This window comes from Microcaecilia unicolor, chromosome 2 (genome assembly GCF_901765095.1).
Source record: "Microcaecilia unicolor chromosome 2, aMicUni1.1, whole genome shotgun sequence".
Classification (NCBI taxonomy): domain Eukaryota; kingdom Metazoa; phylum Chordata; class Amphibia; order Gymnophiona; family Siphonopidae; genus Microcaecilia; species Microcaecilia unicolor.
In genome coordinates this window covers 58,519,453-58,532,924 of record NC_044032.1, presented here as the reverse complement: position 1 = coordinate 58,532,924, position 13,472 = coordinate 58,519,453, and the positions used below count along the sequence as shown (strand labels likewise).

Sequence of the window (13,472 nt, the reverse complement as noted above, 5' to 3'; positions counted from 1 at the left end):
GTCCCGCCCCCGACGTCATAACATTTTGACGTGAGGGCGGAGCAGAGTTAGATGGTTTGTAAAAGTGGTTACAGAGCTTCGAACTTACGAACTCTGAAGCCACAAAGTTTAGAACGTTGAGGTTGCTTTTTATGTGCAGATGGGGCGTGGCTGAGGGCGGGTCTATGAGTGAGGGTGAGAGTGAGTGGTCCACATAGCCTAGCCTACACAGAGTACAGTTCAGTACTTCACTGCCACGGAGTGAGCTTCAGAACGTTTGAGGGGGGATTTTATTTATATAGATACTTAACCAACAGTACTGTTGGTTGTGCTCAATAAATATGTATTTTTAAATCTATCTATCTAGCTATCTAGCTATCTAATCTAATCTAATAACCGCCTTATGGGACTCCTCACAAGGCATTCTGTTATAAAACCCTAAATGTACCTGTGCTTCTGCAATATGCCCCCTGCTCCTCTCCAGCATCCTTAGCTCCTTGTATAACAAAAGAGTGCAAACTCTGGCCTCCCACCCACGTCCCTGACCCCTTGTAAAACAATATATACCCATTTCTCGAGATCTGAAGACTTAGCTGTTTCAGAAATTTTAAAATGTATAACATTATGGGGCTCAAAAGAGAAAAATGTCCAAAAAGTAGCATAAATCTGCATTTGGATGTTTTTCTCACAAAAACATCCAAAATTGGTAATTTCAAAACCAATTTTTAGACATTTTTCTATGAACTCCATCAGAAGTACATTCAAATCACAAGGGGGCATGTTGGGGCATGTTAAGGGCAGTGCCTGGGTGTTTCTAATACTTGGACATTTTCAGCCATAATGGAACAAAACAGAAACGCCAGGACTAAAACTAAGACATTTTGAGGTAGACCTGTTTTTACAACTAACAAGGCTCAAAAAGGTGCCTTAAGTGACCAGATGACCACTGGAGGGAACTAGGGATGACCTCCCTTTACTCCCCCAGTGGTTACTGACCCCCCTCCTACCTCAAAAAATATGATTAAAAACATTTACCAGCCACTATGCCAGACTCAGATATTATACTCAGGTCCATTAGAGCAGCACGCAGGTCCCTGGAATAGTCTAGTGGTGGGTGCAGTACACATCTAGCAAATAGCAATTTTTGGGGAAAAAAAATAGACGTTTTTCTGCGTTGAAAATGGCTATATTCCCACTTGAATTTTGGGTATTTTTATGAAAACGCCCAAAGTTGGACTTAGATGTCATATCGAAAATGCTCCTCCACATGTATTACATGTGTGGGGTTTTTTTTTCTTATTTCTTGGTTTAGGTTATTGATTTTTGTGATTCTATTTTTGTTCATTTTGTAAGGCAAAGTATTCTTTGACCATCGCTATTTGATGTATTTCTTTCTTAGTTGTTCCCAGCCTTGGGCTATGTTGAAGGGTTAAGTGGGTTATAAATGTGCTATTAAATATAAATTTTCAGCCTGCCTGAACCACACCCCTTTGAAATCTCTATATCCCAGCAATCTATATGTGTAAATTGCAGCCTTCTGAAATCGGCATTGGCATATGTATGCAATCTACACATCTAAGTAAGTGCTTCTGTTTCCATGAAGAAGTCCAACTTTCATTACTAGTCTCCTTGAAGTATTGAAGTAGGAACGTGTGTTCAACAATATCAAACATATCAATAAGATCTAATAGAATAAAGAGGGAGTGATCACCATGATTTACATACAGACAAATATTGTTGGCTAAGGCAATGGCTTCTCTTCATTCAAAAAGTCTAGCAGTTACAAATAGACAGCCTTCTACTAGCTTAGATTTTAAAAAAAAAGAGAAATTGGAGATAGGGTGCAACCACTATCGTTTGATCATAGCCAGTATTTTTCAAAATAGGTCTGACTAGTAGGCAGCCCTAGGTCAGAGTAGCATTCATTCTAGAGGCAAGCAAGGGGTTGTATACCTGTCATAGATTTCTTAACTATTTGGAATGTAGAGTGTCTTTGAAAATTGCCCTTTACATGAGCAGTGGGTTAAAAGGGATTCTTTGGAGGATAATGAATTTTTTGCTTTGGTGTTTAATGAAGAGGGTATTGAAATATAAAGGTAGAGTTTAAATAGTATGTGAAAGGTGAATGTTTATGACTAGGTTGAAATATGGAGAATTCCTGTAGTATTTTACAAGAGATTTTTACCAAACAGAGGACCTGATGATCAGAAGCCCTGCGCTGTTCCAAACAGCGCTCTAAAATTAGCTCCGAAACAGCATGGGACAATAATGCCCCTATGATTAGAACTAATAGCATGCAAATTTAGGCATGCTATTAGCCCCAATCATAACGTAAAAGTATGGGAGGATGCTCAGGCACAATCCTCCCGCACTTGTTTGACAGGTCCAGGCTATCAGAAGCCTAGACCTGTCAAACGCAAGAGATGGAGGTCCATTGGATCTCCGGATCCACCCATTGATGATGCCCTGATGGTCTAGTGCCTCCCAAGCCCCCCCAGACATTGATTCAGGGGATGGTGGTCTGGTGGACGCAAGGGCATGGGGGGCTGAAGAGTCCAGTGGATCTCCTGTCCCCCTAACCCCCCATCCAAAAAAAATCCCTAGTGGCCCAATGGGCTGCAAACCTAATCCCCCACCCATCCTGGTGCTCTAGCAGCCCCTTCCCCCATACCTCAGTAATGGAGGAGGGAGTAGCACTTCCTCCTCTTCCAGCTCCACCTTCAATATGGCGGCACTCTGCCCTGCCCAGTGCCATTGTGTGCTCCGCATATACCTACAAGAACTTCAGCACAGATCACAGTAAAACAGAAACAATGCTCAGAAATTAAAACAGGGATCACAATAAGGAAAAATTAGAAACAATTATCCAAAGAATTACAATAAATAGTATTCAGAAGTACAAAAAAATAGGCTTTATTAAATAAGAATGTTTTTCATTATTTCCTAAAGATTTTATAGTCAGATATAGATCTGATCTGAATAGGAAGTTCTATTCACAATTTAGCACCTTGATATGCATAAGATAAAGTTGTCAGTCGGTTCAACTTCTTAGCTGTAGAACATGGAAAACTAAAATAGTGAGTATCACACAAAGAATAATTGGAATTCTGAGAAAAGCAGAATAGATCACACATATAAAAGGGTGCTAACAATAAAATGTAAACAGTACTCTACTTTCACAAGGAACCAATGCAGATGAATTAAATATGGAGAGACGTGATCGGTAGTAGTTAAAGAGAAAGTCAGTCTGACTGCGTATTTTGAATAGCTCTTATTTTTTGAAATAATGTTAGGACAAGCAACAAAAATCAAATTGCAATAGTCATCTTGAGATAATAGGAGACTTTGGACTGAGTTGGAAAGAATATTCACTAAAATATTTGCATATCTGACGTAGCTTTCTCATTAATGTAAAGGTTTTTTTTTAATAAGCAAATTAGAGTAAGCATTAAATGATAACGTGTCATCAAAAAGAATCCCAAGGATTCTAATTTCTGAGGCAAGTTTATATTCTTATTCTGAACTCTAATGGAATTTTCTTGCATAAGATTATATTTATTTTTTATCGGTAAGAATTTAGTCTTGTCCACATTTAGTTTTAGGCAATGCTATTGCATCCATTCCTCCACAATATTTCTAGAAATAATAGATCTTGAGTGCTCCAATAAGGAGTGAATGGGAATAAGAATAGTAAAGTTGTCTGCATAGATAAAAAGTTGCAGACAAGCTTTATCTAACAGGAAACCAAGGAGCCCTTTTACTAAGCCTCGTAGGCGCCTGTGCATGCCCAACGCGCACCAATTTGGAACTACTGCCCGGCTACTGGGTGGTAATTTCATTTCTTTTGCGCATCCAGTATGCGTGCTGGAAAATTTCCGGCATGCGGCACTAACCAGGTGGTAATCAACAGTATATGAACATTGACAATTACCGCCCAGTTGTTGGATGAGACCTTACAGCTAAGTCAGTGGGTGGCGGTAAGATCTCAGCCCCAAAATGGACGTGCGCCAATTTTTATTTTGCCGCATGTCCATTTTCAGCCAAAAAAGGCCCTTTTTTCAGGTGCGTTGAAAAATGGACCTGCGTGCGTCCAATACACGCATCTACACCCGTGCAGGCCATTTTTCAGCATACCTTAGTAAAAGGACCCCCAAGGGAGCATAAAAACAGATTAAAGAAAATAGGGGAAAAGGGAGATCCCTGAGGCGCTCCATATGTAGTGCTCCAAATGGATGAAAACACAGTGTTCATTTTAACTCTATAAGATCTGGAGAGAAAACCTCTAAACCAGGCCAAGCTTTGCCATGAATTCTATAATTTTCCAATATTTGCAAAAGGATGGTGTGGTCTACTAAATCGAAGACAGCTGTGAGATTGAATTGTACTATTAATGGCGACTTGCCTTTGTTAGTGAAAGTTCTGATCTTATCCCAAAGAGTGCCAGCCACCATTTCCACACTGTAACCAGCGCAGAAACCTGACTGTGAACTACATAATATGTCATATTGATCTAGAAAACAACCTAATTGAGAAGCCATAATACCTTCCATTTATTATAACAAAAAAAAAGCCAACGGTAGCCTAGGAATTATTAGGAAAGGGATAGGCAAAGAAAATTATAATGCCTTTGTATTGCCCCATGGTGCGACCACACCTTGACTTTAGTGTGCAATTCTGGTCGCCGTATCATATAAAAGATAAAGCAGAATTACAAAGATTCAAAGAAGGGCAACCAAATCAGGTTGGAAAAGAGACGGCTGAGGAGGATATGATAGAAGTCTACAAAATGCTTAGTGGTGTAGAACGGGTAAATGTAAATCGATTTTTTATTCTTTCAAAAAGTACAAAGACTAGGGGACACTCAAGGAAGTTACATGGAACTACTTTTAAAGCGAACAGGAGGACATACTTTTTCACCCAATGAATAGTTAAGCTCTGAAACTTGTTGTCAGAGGATGTGGTATGAAGTCAGTGTATCTGGGTTTAAAAAAGGGTTTGCACAAGTTCCTGGAGGAAAAGTCCATAGTCTGCTATTGAGACAGACATGGAGAAAGCCACTGCTTATCCCTGGGATCAGTAGCATAGATCTTGCTACTATTTGGGATTCTGTCAGTTTCTGTGACCTGAATTGGTCACTGCTGGAAGCAGGATACTGGTCTAGATAGACCATTGGTCTGACCCAGTAAGGCTATTTTTATGTCAGTAATGACTGGTTATTGTCCAGCAGGGTAACTTCTTAAATTATTATAAAATTTGGTGGCGGGGCATGAGACTGGAGAAATCTGGGTTTTGAATTAAGTATAACATTTGTATACTTCTGGCCCAAGATTATAGAGGATCTAGGAAATAGAAAAAAAAAAAAGGGGGGGGGGAATTTTATAACTGGGTACTCTCATTTAGGTGCCCCGAGGGTAGGTGGTAAAAGCCTAGGCACCTAGGTTCCATTGTAGAATACAAGTGTATCCTGGCATCGGCACACTTAAAGTGCAGGTGCCTGAATATGGTGGGGTCATGCGTAACTTACAGTATTTTGTAAAATAACACATAAGTGGAAGCTCCACCTACGTCCTGCCTGTGCTCCATCGATGTGTACATCCCCCTTGTAAATACATGCTATGCAAGATAGTTGCAAATTTAGGGACCCTTTTACTAAAGGGTTGCCATGCGGCAACCCAGAACTACCGCCTACCCAACGCGGCCACTGGAGGTAGTTCCGCCCTGAGCGCACGTAATTTCTGGTGCTATGGAAAATGATTCCGTAATTTCTAGTGCAGCGCTGGTGGTCATCAGGCAGTGTTACACTGTTACCGAGGGAGCCCTTACCACCACCTCAATGGGTGGCAGTAATGCCCCCCCCCAACACACACACACACATGGCCACACTGCTTCCCGGACATGGCCCAACATTGAATTTATTATTATTATTAGCATTTGTATAGATCTACCAGACGCACGCAGCGTTGAACACCTGACACAAAGAGACAGTCCCTGCTCAATAGAGCTTACAATCTAAAAATACAGACAGACAAGACAATTAAGAGCGAGGGAAGTACTGGGTGAGAAGGAACAAGGGGAGGGCAATTGAGTAGTGGCTAGGAGCCAAAAGCAGTGGTGAAAAGGTGGGTTTTCAGCATAGATTTGAAAACAGGTAGAGATGGAGCTAGGCGTATAGGCTCAGGAAGTATATTCCAGGCATAAGGTGCCGCGGGGGAAAAGGAACGAAGTCTGGAGTTAGCAGTGGAGGAGAAGGGGGACGACAAAAGAGATTTGTCCAGTGAGCAGAGTTCACGGGGAGGAATGTAGGGAGAGATGAGAGTGGAGAGGTAATGGGGGGCTGCAGAATGGATGCATTTAAAGGTCAATTTCTGGGTTTAGCGCCAGCAGTGGTCAACAAAATGCTGATTGCCACCTGTTGAATATCGGGTCCTTAGAGATGTAGTTATCAACGTGGGCTTTCATTAAGATGTGCTATTTTAACACTTATTCTTGGTATTTTAGCACAAGTCCCATTTTGTACAATGACACCTAGTTACTAATAACTGCAGTGAACAGTAAAATAAAACATTTTCACAGTAACCTCTGTTGATAACTTCCTCTCAAGTTGCTGTTGCATATCGTAAATATGTATTTGCTGGTACATAAACTTTTAAATGCTCAGGTTGACCCATTTATACTTTAGATGTTTATGATTCTAAAATGGATACTCCTGCCATATGCAACTGGTACATACCCCCCCCCCCCCCGAATTCTATAAAAGTTGCTAAAAATTGCATGTGCAAATTCAGGGTGTGTGCCCAATTTGCTTGCAGAATGTAATTGAATAACAAGCTAATTTGCACCGATAATTGGCTTAACAAGCAATTATTGGCACTAATTAGATTTCGTTAATTAAAATATACACCTAAATTTTATGCGTGAGTTCAGAAAGGGGGGTCAGAAATGGGAGGGTCATGGGTGGAATGGGGGCATTCCTAAAATTTACACAGGTAGTTATAGTATAATGGGGATAAACGCCTAATTTACGTGTGAAAATTTTCACCACGCTTCAGTTGGTGCAAATGGCCACGCCTAAAGTTAGGTGTGATTCCCGGGCTTAAAAGCTATTCTATAAACTGTACCTAACTTTAAGCACGATTTATAGAATAGCGCTTTTGTGGCACTGATTTTTTTGGCGTCATATATAGAACTCACCCCATAATATCCATTTCATCATGTGGTTTACAATAGTCTCTACAGCAACAGATCCTGTCCTAAAATACTAGCAGAACCTGAGAAGTCCCGACCTGGACATCTCAATTTCAGTTTTTATGTTTTTTTCTCAACTCCACCTCATATTTTATAAAATAAGCATGTATGCATGTACTTGGAACAGGTAGATGTGAATCACTTGTTTGCTCTTTCCAAAAATACTAGGACTAGGGGGCACACAATGAAACTACTAAGTAGTAAATTTAAAACAAAATATTTTTTCACTCAATCTGTAATTAAAGTCTGGAATTCGTTGTCAAGGAATGTAGTAAAAGCAGTTAGCTTAGCAGGGTTTAAAAAAGTTTTGAATAATTTCCTAAGAGTATATAAGCCATTATTAAGATGGACTTAAGAAAATCTACTGCTTATTTCTAGGATAAGCAACATAAAATCCGTTTTACTGTTTTGGGATCTTGCCAGGTACGTGTGACCTGGATTGGCCACTGTTGGAAACAGGATACTTACTGAGCTTGATGCACCTTCAGTCTGTCCTAATATGGCAACACTTTTGTTCTTAACTCCTGAGCATAAGTACATTTACATGAGTGCATTTATTCATGATTGTTGCAAGCTTTGTGAGGCTATTTTATAAAGAAACATAGACCCCTGTGTTGCCTTTATAAAATTACCCCAAAATAGATGCCTACTTTACTCCTGTTCCACCAATACTAGACCCCTGGAAACTCTCATGTGTGACCCTCCTATATGTATGTATATTTAGCCCTGCAGTTCTATAAGAGGAAGTTTCAACATATAAAACATGCTTTGCACATGGAAAACACTTTCTAGGTTACCTCTGTATTGATTATGAAGCATGGAAGAAATGTGTGCTTTTTGATAGTAAGCATGTATGTTGCATGATACCACTGAAAATGGGCTTTAAACATCTGTGGCATGCTGCTAGTAGTCTCTCCTGGCTCTCACGTATCTATAGCTGGTTTGCCAGCTAAAGCATCTTTTTTTCGCTCTTGATTTATGTCTGTTATTAAATGCCTCATTTATTCCTTTCCCTTTTGTGGTGCAACCAGTGGATTTTTGCCAAGATGGGAAAAAAGTGAAGCAAAAGGTGCAGAGTTATACAGAGATTTTGACCCAGTCCTGTGTATACCTAGTTATATGAGGAGCTCTAGCCTGGGGCTGCTCATTGTGTATATAAAAAGAGAGGCTGCAGGGAAAAGGAAAAGGAAGCTTGATGGGAGAGAGGACAAAAAGAGGGAAAATCAATTATAATGCAAAAAATAGATAAGACGAAAATAACAAAACAAACCAGAAATCAAAGTAAACCTTAAGCAAGGAAAATCTGAAATTTAGGCTAAACAAGAAAAACATTTTTAAAAAAACAACAAAAATCCAAAGCAAAGAAATCAAAAGAAAAAGCTAAACAGTAAAAAGGAAAACCGAATTTAGTCCTAGCTCTTAAAAATTTTGACTTGCTCACAAGTTTCCTAAATATTTTTTCTACCTCCGATTATAGAACAGTCAGCCTAATTTCAATACCTGGACAAAATGCTGAAATAAATCACCAAGAGGTCCCTTTACTAAGATGCAGTAAGATCCCTGTTTACAAAGGCAAGCTAGTTTTCAAGTTTATTCATAGACTTACTACCCCTCCCATCAAGGGGATGTCTGGGCGGCTTACAAACTACATAGTATAAACTAAGAGGAGGAGAGAGAAAGAACAGAAATTAGAAGAAAAAGGGGGATGAAAATACAATATCCTATAGGAAAGAAGGCTAAGGCTGGTCTGGTGGGTCTCACAGGGCCCATCTCTGTGTTAGTCCAAAATTGAAATTTGAAAAAGCAACTTGAAAGAGGAAGGTTTAAAACTGTTTTTGTATTTAAGAAAGATTTTTCCTGGGGCAACCTATTCCAAATTAGCGCGCACTAACTGTGTAAACGCCCATAGGAATATTGTATCTACACAGTCAGCACGTGCTAAACTACGAACGCTAGTGTACCTTTATAAATAGGATCCTAACAGATTTAGCGTGTGCTAAATGATAAGACGTCCATACAAATATAATGGACATCTTATCATTTAGTTCACGCAAATCATTATCACATGCTAAACCCGTTAGTGCACCTTAGTAAAAGGACCCCGAAACTAATTACAAAGGGATTTTTTACTAAGCTGCAGTAAGAACTAGTGTTTGCTTACCACAGGTTAAAATCCATTACTGCTGGGACGCATTTAGGCATCCCGTGGTAGTGTTTGCTTTTGGTGCATGCTACCAATGCTGTAAAAAATAGAAAATATGTTTTTAACACTGGGACTGGGTTTGGGGGTGGAGAGTAGGCGTGCTCAGCACTAATTAGCGCAGCTGCATCGCCATTGTTATGACTGGAGATGTGTGAGCCCTTTTGCCCCGACTGAGCAAGGTGAAGATGGAGTGACACCGCACTCGGTCAGGCAGCCAGACAACCCCTAGCTTCACCTGCACTTAGCCACTGCCCCTCAGGAGTTGAGCCCCTGGGTTTGAGAGGCCGGCAGGACTTCCAGAACCCGCGGGGTTGCACGACCACTGACCAGACAGGAGGGCAAACAAACACAGTCCAGAGCCCATAAATGGCAGAGCAAAGAATAGTCAGTAAACAGTCCAAGGTCAAGGCAGGCAGCAACACAACGCATGGTCAGTAAGCAATCCAAGGTCAGGAACACAGGAAAACACTGGAACAGGTGAAGACCACAACCTCTACGCGAATAGAAGCCGAAGCATGGAAGGACTGGAAACAGGGCTTCAAATAGTGCAGGAATTAGGCTCAACCATGTGCAGCTGTTCCAAGATGGCTGCCCCCATCAGCAGAGTAGCACAATACCCAAATATGGGCTTCCTTCCTGTTCTTGTGTACAAGATGGCTGCCCCCTCCTGAGCTAACCAAGATGGCTGCTGTCCTTGCTCCAAGCCAGGTGACAGCTGTCGGGTTAGGAAACAGAAACCGACCCATCCTGGAAAAGTGTAGCAGAGCGTAACAGCCATGCACTAACCATTGGTTAGCGCAGGAGTCCTTACCGCCTAGAAAATAGGTATGGTAAGGGCTTATGCGCTATTGGCAATGTGCTAATTGGGAAATTAGCACTTGGCCGTTAATAGGGGAAATAGAAAATGCAGCCATTTTACTGCAGCGTAAAAAGTGACCTCGGCACCCAGGAAACCCACACCCAATAATAGCACAGGCCACTATTTAACACAGCTTAGTAAAAGGGTCCGAAAGTATGTGGATAATATCAAGATGCTAAGCCACCAGCACAGATCTGTGAAGAATAAATTATGTCAAACCAGCTTAATAGTGGTGACATACCCCGAATGGCATCATTCAGTGGATACAACAATGGCAGCAGAAGGGCTTTCACATCCCTCCTACCAGTAAAAACAGAAGGCCCTCTAGGATTTATTAAGATGGGACTGGAGCAATGTGGAGGACTTCAGTCACTATAGAAGGGGTCTGAACAGTCTAGAAGAAGTTCAGACACTTGATGGCACTGGGGGTGGGATAACTTCATCTTTGGGGGTAGTTGGGTTTGAGACATTGCAGGGGAGGTTTCATAGCTTGTTAGGGGAATTCAGCAATTGAAATTCCTCTTGATTTCTAGTCTGTTCACTTCTCAGTTTTAATTCGCTGTTCTACTGCTTATCTGATATCAGGTCTTTTAAAGACATGACCAAAAATGTACTAAGGTGCCCTTTTACTACTGCAGCTGGGGGAAAAGGCTGTGCACTAAAATTAAAAGTAGCATGCAGCTATTTACTGCCTGAGCCCTTACCTAGCGGTAAGGGCTCACACTCTACTCGTGCGATAATCATGCAGCATGCGCCAATGTGGCTGTGCTGCCGATTACCACTGGGAACTCCCCCCCTCCCCCGTGGTAGAAAATAGAAACAGCACATGCCAACTTCAAAATTACCATGCTACCCTGGTGGTAGTGTTGATTTGGCATGTGCTATCCACCAGGGGCGTAGCCAGACCTCACGGTGGAAGGGGGTCAGAGCCCGAGGTTAGGGACACATTTTGAGTGCCGCCCCGCTGCCCCCCCCCCCCACTGCCTCGCCTCACCTCCTCGCCCCTCTCCACCACCTCGCCTCACTCCCCCCCCCCCCACCGCCTCGCCTTGCCGCTTCACAAACAAATACCTTTGCTGGCGGGGGTCCCCAACCCCCGCCAGCCGAAGTCTTCTTCAGCGCGGTCTCCAGCGCACACACGTTCGCTGCCTGCCCCCTGCTCTTCTTTCTTCTTGCGTCTCCTGTGCATGCTGACACTGAGCAGGCAGCTAACGCGGCTGTACCGGAGACCATGCTGAAGAAGGCTTTGGCTGGCAGAGGTTGGGGACCCCCGCCAGCCAAACCAGGGTCCCAGATGAAATTTGCGGGGGCCTAGGCCCCCGTGGCCCCATAGCTACGCCCCTGTTATCCACACATTAGCCCTACCGCTGCTTAATAAAGGGGCCCCTAAGTTTTGCTTAATTCATCTTGCTGTTGCTTATACAACTGTTTGACCGACTTTCATCCCAGGTGGAGACTGACTCTTTATTCCTTTGCCTTAGGTGATATGCTCCAAGGGGATGGTGAGCTCAATCCCTCTATTGAACAGTGATGTTATCTTAAAAAATGAAATCAGGGTCTTTAAAAGATGTGGCCTTGGGGGTTATACATTTTCCTTGCTACTGATTACCTGACTGTTTTGACTGGCTTTTATTTTGGGTGGAAAAGGCACCTGAAAACTGCCCCGATTGACTCTTTTCCTTTAATTCGTTTAAAGTACTCTGAAAAGAAGTGATCTCTGTCTGTCCAAAGAGCAGTAACCTCATCTGAAAGTGATATTGTATCAGGCCCTTTAAGAGCTATGGGTTCAACAAAGGAGAAGGTTTATGCTCCTTTCTGCACAAGTAAGGGAATCTTTTACTGAGTGCAATGAGCACTTTAAGGTTTATTTCTTTAAAGAAAGCACCATTATTTAGGCACCAAGAATGTACATAAATATTAGACCACTGGCATTTATGTGTGTATATGTGTTCATACATGCATATAATTTATGTGCACTTTTAAACAATCTAGTCACAAGCATTTACACCAGCCCTGATGTAAGACCTCACACCTAAATTATATAAACGTATATACCTGGGTATGCTTGGTGCCTACTTTCCCATATAGAATAGACTTCTAATAGGCATCCTTTCGGCACCTAAATGTAGGCTCCCCTTTCTAGAATTGCTTTCCATATGGGTAATTTAAAAAATAGCTGCCTAGGGTTTGGTGGCAAGAATGTGTGTAGCAGGGGTGTAGCCAGACTTCGGCGGGAGGGGGGTCCAGAGCCCAGGTGAGGGGGCACATTTTAGCCCCCCCCCCCATGCCGCTGACCCCCCCCCCCCCCCGCCATTGCCGAACCCCCTGCTGCCACCAATCCTCTGCCGCCGTCATCGCCTACCTTTGCTTGCGAGGGACCCCAATCCCCGCCAGCCGAGGTCCTCTTCCCACGCAAGGCTTCATTCTGTTTCTGTATTGCTGGCTGATCTGCAAGGCTTCATTCTGTTTATGTTAGTCTGACGTCCTGCACGTACAACGTGCAGGAAGTCAGAAACAGAACGAAGCCTTCCGTGGGAAGCAAGAGGACCTCGGCTGGCAGGGGTTGGGGTCCCCCACCAGCAAAGGTAGCCCACGGGGGGGGAGGGTTGTCGGTTTGGAGGGGGGGTCTAGAGGGTTGTCGGCAGGGGGGTCCAGGACCAAATCTACGGGGGCCCAGGCCCCCGTAGCCTCACATAGCTACGCCCCTGGTATGTAGATGGAGCAATTTAAGGATCCTTTTACTAACGTGCGCCGAAAAACGGCCTGCACTTGTGTAGACGTGTGTATTGGACGCACGCAGGTCCATTTTTCAGTACACCTGCAAAAAAGTTCATTTTTTGGCTGAAAATGGACGTGCAGCGAAATGAAAATTGGCGCACGTCTATTTTGGGCCTGAGACCTTACTGCCAGCCATGGACCTAGCAGTAAAGTCTCACGCGGTAACCAGGCGGTAATGACCTATGAACGTCAAATGCCATGGCGCACGTCCAATATGTGTGTCCGAAAATAAAAATTATTTTTCGGCTGCGTATATCGGACACACTCCAAAAATGAAATTACCGCAAGTGCCATGTGGTAGCCGGGCGGTAACTCCATTTTGGCACACGGGCACATGTAGATGCTTTCGTGGCTTATTAAAAGGGCCCCTTAGATTGTGAGCCCTCGAGGGACAGAGAAAGTACCTGC

General features: G+C 42.9%; 1 protein-coding gene across 1 annotated transcript in view; it reads left to right on the top strand.

The window, feature by feature from the left end:
* Window positions 1-13,472, top strand: part of TCF4 (transcription factor 4) — an 816,409-nt gene that overhangs the window by 613,409 nt on the left and 189,528 nt on the right. The window lies entirely within an intron of this gene.